Genomic DNA, 8,637 nt, shown 5'->3' with positions numbered 1-8,637 from the left:
TCACACTCTAACCAACTGAGCTAACCAGTCAGCCCACCTTCCTTTATTTCTGCACAGCATCTGTCACTATCACGTTTTTATTTATTACCTGTCCCCACCTCATGTTAAATATAAGTCCCCTGAAATCACAAACCATCCGTCTTGTCCATTTTTCTAACAGCAGATATTATAAACATACCTGAGGAGCTCATAGTAACTACTCAATAAATATTAGTTGATGAATGAATGAATGAGCATTTAACTCTGTGCCAGGGACGGGGCCAAGTATTTAATACAGTTTGCATATTATATTATTGAATCTTCACACTAATCCAAGGAATTAAGTTTTATTACCTGCATTTTAAAGATCCCTGTGACCTAAGTGTGAGGTATAAGTTTATAATCTGCATACTGTAAAGTCACTAATGATGTCCTAATCCCCAAATCCAAAACCCTTTTCTCAATGCAACCTTCCCTCATTCATTCGGTCTTGCTTCAACATTTGAGACTGTTGACTTTGGGTTCCTCCTAGAAAATCTCTCTTTGATTCTACTCATTTGACCATTCACCAAGTTTGCTGAGCACCAGCTATGCGCCAGTCACCACACTAAGGGCTGAGAGTACAAAGTTTTGGTGGCCAAGCAAGAATGGAGAAGGAACCCAATGTGGCAATGCTGGTTTTCTCTGCACAATTTCTTCTCAACCTCCTCCACTAGCTCATCCGCATTTTTTCTTAATCCCCCAAATGTGAGTATCCCTGAGGCCCAGCTGTAGGCCTTTTCCTGTGTACATTTCCACCTAAAGATTTTATCTACCATTCCCTCTTAAGCAGGCACCTATATGGAGACGCTGCTTAATCTATATCTTTAATGCTGACCTATCTTCGAGACTCCAAACCTGTATCTTTTTTCCACCAGTACATCCCACCATCGCCTTATCTCAACTCAACAATTCTAAAATGGAATCCATTGTGTACCCCATCTTCCCCAAACTAGCCTGAATTCCTGGTGTCTATTCTCTTGGAGGAATTACAAAGGAGAAATCAAAGATACACCACAATTTTCAGCTTAACTGAGCTTATAATCAACAGTAGAAACATCTGCTCCCTACCAGACCTCTGTCCCTGTCCTCCACTCCTCCAAATGTCATGCCAATCCTAAAAAATTCAGTTTTCTATGGCTTAGCACAAGGAAAATTTTCTTTAACGCATTGGAACAGTCCTGTGGGTCTGAAACAACTAAAATAGCAAACTAGTGGTGGGAGAACTGACCTGGCAGGGTGACAGGCAGATTGGGCAAGTAGTAGAGTGGATTATAAATCAGGAGGTTTAATCTCAGCTCTTGACTCTGCCACTTAACTGTGTGACCTTGAACAAGGCCTCTTTCAACTTTGGTTACATCATACATGAAATGGGGAGAAGAGTAATTTCAGTCCCACCTATTACAGTGAATAAATAATATTATATTGAATAATTGACGTAGATGACATAAAGTTATTTGAACTGGAAAATGGCAGACAAACATAAGGAATTGTCATCAACATTAACTCGGTTGTAACCGTTCTTGTAATTGTAAATACTGGCTTTCAGGGAGCTTCAGAGGGTGAGTTCACTATAGGTTATGCTGATGTAGCTTCAACATCAGGGCTGTCAGTACAATGAATACACTCATGGCCATGTGAATCCTTAGGCTTCTCTGTAGCAGGTGGAGTTAAGGGCTCCTATCTGAATGTCAAAATCCTTGCAATTAAGTCCTTACTCACTATTGAAAGCCTCTATTGCACTGATTTTGCTTTATTTCCCATGCAGGGATGGGCTAAGTCAATGGAGAAAGCTTCTTAACTAAATACACTTCCTTTTTGTACAAATTCAAAAGGTGTCTGTAGAATCGGAGTTGCAAAAACAAATGGGAAATCCTTGGCCTAGTGGACATAAGGGAAAGGAATGCAGAGATTGACAGAGCATAAGAAGGACCCTCGCAAGTCAACTTGGTGGTGGAGAAATTCCCTGTACTCCAGGAAGAGCAAACAGAAAGAGTTCACTGAGGGCCACCATTAATCAAAAAACAGTACCTGTATGCACACTCTCTGAGAAGAAATGCTGTGATCAATTAAGTATGTCTGCCTCGGTGGAAAGGGAGACACAAAGTAATAATAGGACTATCTCACATATTTGCCATTGGAGGTAGTCAGTCAATTCTTAGGTGTGTTCTACTGATCGCAGTCAACAAATATCAACATTTTCTTTTTACTATGCAAAAATATGGGTTTGATTCTGACCAAATAAATTTTATTTGCCTTAAAGTAAAGAGCAGCTACTTATAATACTATATCCCTGAGATCAAAGCCACGGGTCCAATACCTGTAGACCAGTTAACTCTGCTCTTGAGCAATAACCAATTTTATCTCTTGTCAAAATTATACTTTTACTTATAAATCTGCATTATTCAGTTATGTAAAAACAAAATCAAAATGAAATGCACTCTCAACATTAAGACATTAGTTCTCCCCCAAATTCATCTATAGATTTAATGCAATCCATAGCAAAATCTAAGCAGGTGTCTACAAAAATTACAAGCTGATTTTAAAATTTGTACAGAAATGCAAAGTATACACAAAATAATTTTGAAAAAGTAGAATGAATTAGGGGAACTTACACCACCTGATTCCAGCAGTTATTATAAAGCTATTGTAAAAAAGAGATTGTAAACAAGTAGTTATTATAAAGCTATTATAACAAATGTGATATTGGTGAAAATACGCACTTATAGATCAATAGGACAGAATGGAGAACCCCAAAACAAATACACACATACATGCTCAATTCATTTATAACAAAGATGTCAAGGCAATTCAATGGGAAATGAGCTGGTCCAATGGTAGTGGATTATCAGAACTAAGACATTAGTGGGCCGACCTCGTGGCTCACTCGGGAGGGTGCGGCGCTGGGAGCACAGCAGCGCTCCTGCCACGGGTTCGGATCCTATATAGGGATGGCTGGTGTGCTCACCGGGTGAGCGCGGTGCGACACCAAGCCAAGGGTTGCGATCCCCTTACCAGTCTCAAAAATGAAGAAAAAAAGAAAAAAAAAGAACTAAGACATTAGTGTCACTAAAGTTGGTGTACAACTCCCAGTGCTAAATTTGACTGGCTTAAAAAAATAAGGAAAGGATAACCTTTTCAACAAATGGTGCAGCAAAATAAACCTCACCCTTACTTTATACTTACACAAAAAATATCTCAAAATTATTCATAGAGCTAAATGTAAGAACCAAAACTATAAAACTTCTAGATGAAAACATAGGAAACTTTGGGATAGGCAAACATTTAAATGAGACCCAAGAATTCAATAAATTCTTAGACATGAAATGCTGGGTCAAAGGATATATGCATTTAAAGTGTTTGGAAAAGTCTACAGAACCTTAATTCCTGAGCTGGGAAGGTTGGGAGCAAGGGCTTTGCCACACCCCTCTTTTGTCTGCACCCAGCCTGGCAATGACCAAGCACTGTTGGAAGCCCCCCTAGGTCTCCCCTGTGGGAATGAGGAGGGTACCAGAAGCCTCAATCCCTCCCCTCCTCCTTTTTCCTTCTTCCATCCCATTTCCTTCCCCTTTTCCCTCTCCCCCTCCCACCCAACTGCTCTGCAACAAAATCATAGAATGAAAAATAATTACAATGCTAATAAAAAAAAGTTCATGGAAAAACAGAATTAAAGATAATAAGAATTTTTCCATGAACTTTATGCAGTACCCTCGTATGTGTCAATAAAATCCTGATAGGTTTAGAACTAAATTAAGAAGGGGCCTATTTGGGCCATGTATGGGTGCAAAAATCTATAAGGGGCTCTGAAACATAATGACGAATGCAAGAAAGTAGAGAACATGTCTCAGAGAGTGCTTTGTATGTAATTGAATGAAATATCCCAAAAAAAAGTGCTCACAGAGGAAACAGGAGAAAGGGTTGCCTCAAGGATCAGCCCAGGACCCACAGACCGTCTCTAAGCTGGTGGTCTGATTAACTTTGTTTGCAGAGAGGAACAATAATCAATTGCTGGGGATGGTAAAGGAGAGGCTAAAGGCTGACAAAGCCAGCCTCCTTCTCTGTTCTTCCCCCATGCATGCTCTACTTCTCCTCTCAACTAGTAATGAACACATATCTAAGGACTATCAATTTAAAGCATCACCATATTATCAACTGCTCTGAGCATCAAATTAGTGGTCCTTGGTAGGCACTCACCTGTCTGCAGCCAGCTTTGTTTACCCCCACCCTGAACTCTACCCTCCTTCCACCTCACCTACTCTACAAAGGCTTCCCCACCTCCCACCCTGCCCACACTTATCATCTGCACCCTGATGAGGCCCTGAGATCGTCCAACCTGTGATCAGCAAGTGTCTCTCTATGGAGGTGCAGCCTGTGTCTTCTTCACAGGCACAAACTGTGCCTTTTCTTTATTTGTATGCCACACAGCACCTGATTGACATTTTTTTTGCTCAAAAAATATCTGTTGATTAAACGGTAAAAAGAAAAACACACAGTAACTTCTGGGCTTGGAGATCTTGGAAGTACACAGAGCTTCTGTTCCACAAAAGCCTAGCTGATTGGGTCCTGTGCCATTTGTGGAGGGATTCTGCTTTGGAGGCATTATTCTCAATTGTCTTAACTGTTTTCATTTTGTGACTGAGTCTCATTTTATCACAGTATTATACATATAGTAGCAAAGAGTTGCTATTTTCTCTTATGCCTAAAGCTACTAGCAATTTGTAGTGAGGCCGACAGTGAAATTTATTTTATCCTCTATCGTGAAGGTTGTTTTGGAACTCAGAAAATGATACCCCAAAGTGAAGGCCTTCTTAGCAGCTTGGAAAGCAGTTTTCCTCTGACCTCCTGTCCTCCTGTTTCTCAGCCTCATTCTCCCTGTGGCAAGCCACAGAAACTAGAATCCCTCTTCCCCAAGGCAGGTCATAGAAACCAGAACCCTTTTCCCCAAAGCCAGCCATAAAAAAACTAAAAATACACTCTAATCTTCTCTGGCCTTTTTGTCTTGGAGTTGGCCAAAAAGAAATTCTCCAAACTACCTTTTCTGATTATAGGTGATAAGACCCCCATTTCAGGAGGGGTCCTGCCCCATGTTCAGGAGGAAGGAATACTGCACGGAGAGGCCAAGAAGAATCTGAACAGACAGGCCTTGCTGTGTTTTCCCACCCAGTCTATTGGCATTATGTCATACTTTTTTGTCCAATCCCATTTCTACACAGTTGTCCCTGCTTCATAGAACCTAAGCATAAAAATAAACAGTTTTTACTTCTATCTTTGGGTCTTCATTCTGAAGGCTCTCATGTCCTTTCTCCTATTAATTTGCATTTTGGTAGTTGATTTGCAGTAAACCCTCAAGGGGTTAGGGGGAAGTTTTTCCTTGCCTCCTACATCTGAAACTGTGGAGAGAAATGGGAAAGAAAGAAAAGTGGGGCAGGAAAAAAAGAAGGATGAGGTGGTTGATAACATGAGTTCACTGATAAATACAAATCTTTACCTAGAAGAGTCGTTCTTAACTGGGGAGAGATTTTGCCCTCCCCCCCCATAGGTTGCCAGAGGATATATAGTATATCCAGTTATACTTATACATACTAAAAATTATTCATTGTTTCTCTGAAATTCAAATTTAACCAGGCATCCTATATTTTTGTTTGCTACATCTGGAAACCCTACCCCAGAGGACATGTGGCATTGTCTGGAGACATTTTTGATTGTCATGACTTGGGGGAACTACTGGCATCTAGTAGATAGAGGCCAGAGATGCTTCTAAACACCCTACAATGCACAAGACAGGCCTCCCATAGCAAAGAATAACCTGGTCCAAAATGTTAATAGTGCCACTGTTGAAAAGCTTGATTTAGAAATATAATTTTTTCACTACAACGTACCTGGTATCGCACAAATAACATAGTAGGAAAATGGTACACATGTATATACCTAAGCATATATGAAGATACTTCAAAAAGTTCATAGAAAGATAGAATTGAAAAATAATACAAATCTTTCCATGAACTTTTTGAAGTACCCTCATATATTCCCCCACCCCACCCCCTCTTACATGTTTGCAAAGTTTCTTTCTTTTAAATCTACAAGCTAGTGTGAACTAGTTTTATAATGTTAATTTCTGCAATTTCTGCAGCCCTGGGGAGATATGATAAAATTCAAATCATATTTGGGGAGAACAAAACTCAGAAATAGTAAGTGATTTTCCAGTATCCCATAGAGCCCTAAGAAAAATAGAATTAAAGCTCACAACTGCTAAACACATTGCTCATTCCAACAAAGCCAGCCTGTCTGCACCTCTACTGCTCAGCTCTCACCATGCTCAGAATAGGGCAATTGCAAAGGGTTTTAGTTTTCAAGAGGAGATCAAAAGTTTTCACAACTGATTAGCATCCAGAAATCAACAGTCTCCTTTAACCTTGAGATGCAAATAGCCAAAGATTGTCAAGCTATCTGAAGAGCTAGAGAATTTGATGGAAGATCAAATTTGCAACATTTCCAGGGCAATTAGTTTCACATGCAAAGTCACAGGAAGGTGCTACCTATTCTCCACAAGCAGTAAAGCTGTAATAAGACTCTGAGCTTTGCAAACTTGAACTAATTGGCCTGCACCCACTCATCAGAGTTCATTATCCTTATCCCCATTTCACAGAGCAGAGAAGGTGGGTAAAAATCTTTTTACTCCACCACTAGGCATGGACCTCTTAAATATTTCCCACTTCAGATCACTACACATAAATTCCCGTACTGAAGGTCAGGATTGCTCTTGTAATTATTCACACTAGCGGAAAGGAAAGGTCTAGAATAAAGTCAATTTCTTTCCAGGCGCCTCTTAAAATTCCACTTGAAGATGAGTCCCAGCCTCAGAAATATTTAAAATGGCTCAGCACTTTTATATGATGGTTAAGGAAACCAGGGAGGAAGTTGCTGTCAATTGCAGACAGGACTTTGGAGTATGAGCTAAATCGATTTTGAAAGATCTGATTGCTGAATGGTTTCCCTCCCACCAGCGGCCCAGGCTGGAGCCACGGCTGACTTCTCCGGACGTGCTGTGGCAGTCAAGTTCCAGCCAGGTGGCCAAGTGCATTTGGTGACTCAAATGCAGCCTGTTGTCACGATGAATTTTCCACTTGCAAGTGTACAGTTATGCCCGTCTTTTGTCATTGTCCTGGCTCTCTGAAGGGCAGCACATCAGCGTCCTCCGGGACCACTCAATGACTGAGGAATCTGCCATTGGGAGACCCTGCCTGACTGACAAGGTGTATAACAACCCCAGACTCTCTAGGGCTTTCACCTTGATGTTCCCTGTTCTCTGACACTGACAAGGCTTTGTCTCATTCGAGCTGGCAGCCCACTTTCTCAAATCAGCCAAAAGACACTGGTGCAAAGACTTGCCGTGAGAGAATGTGGCCGGCGGAAGATGGTGAGTGAAATCCTTGCTGGCAGAACCAGCTCCAGATTGAACAGCTCAGGGCTGGTTTCCCCACCCTTTTGGCCTTCCACTAACCTTTCCTGAAAAAGGTGGGGCTGATAACAGGCAGTCCGGTCTCTACAAAGATTTCTGGCCCCCTCTCTTGTGTGGAGCTCTTGTAGCAATAAGGTGTGGTGCTCTAGAATAAGGCTCTAGTCTCTGCTACTTTACTAGCTTGTAATCTTCCTCAAAGTTATTTTTTAACTGCAGTTTCCTCATCTGTGAACGTGAAATAATGATACTGAGACCGTGTAGAGTTGCTGGGAGCAATAAATGAACCACTGGTAATGGTAAGGGCTCAATAAATGTAACCCTGTGTGGTGGTGGTGGTGCAGGTTTCCACTGTCAAAGTCATAGGCAGATTTGAGCCTTCAGGCCAACTCCGTGACACTCACAAAAATAAGTGAAAAAACAAAATAAAGAAACATGAAAAAACACATTCCAAGTTGCTTCATCCTCTTATTTGTCCTCTATTGCATTCTAAACCCTCTCTCTATCCCCATCAAGTCCCAGTGCTCTCCTCTCCCCCTCCCACCCCGTTTTTACCAGAAACACACCACCTCATTGACCTTGACTCCGATGGCCCTCCCACATGCACCCTGGCACTCAACACTAAAGTCCTGCTGCCCATTACATCAAATCTCCCACGGTCTCCATTGCTTTGGTCTCCTCTGCCATCACAGCATACATACTGTGCCAACCCTGGACACTGGCAGATCACACTGCTACCCCTCAGAGGATGATTTTAGGAGTGTCAGGAGGCCAGGCACTTTCAAAGGCCTCCCACCACTGGTCAGCTGCAGAATCACTCTTTTGTCCTTACTGGCCTAAAATGCCCAGTATGAAACCTCCAGTTTAGACAACATCATCCCCCTCCCATAGGTTTCTATAGAGATGTTCGTTTATTTCACAGCTGGTGAAGGAACTACTTCCCTTGCTGGGTACTCAGTAAGCCATTAGTTGCCCAAAATTGATCAGATTAGTGCACTGAAAAAAAAGCCAGGGGATAGAACTGGGCCATGGGATGAGGAAGTGTTGACGGAACCCTAGGGAGAAGACATTTTCATGTAGCCCAGGCCCAGCCTCCCTGAACCAGAAGGCAGCAGCTGCCTGGCTGGATATGCATATTCATGGCCCCACGCTGCTGCAGACAG

This window comes from Cynocephalus volans, chromosome 2 (assembly GCF_027409185.1).
Source record: "Cynocephalus volans isolate mCynVol1 chromosome 2, mCynVol1.pri, whole genome shotgun sequence".
Lineage (NCBI taxonomy): Eukaryota > Metazoa > Chordata > Mammalia > Dermoptera > Cynocephalidae > Cynocephalus > Cynocephalus volans.
This window is presented reverse-complemented; position numbering follows the sequence as displayed.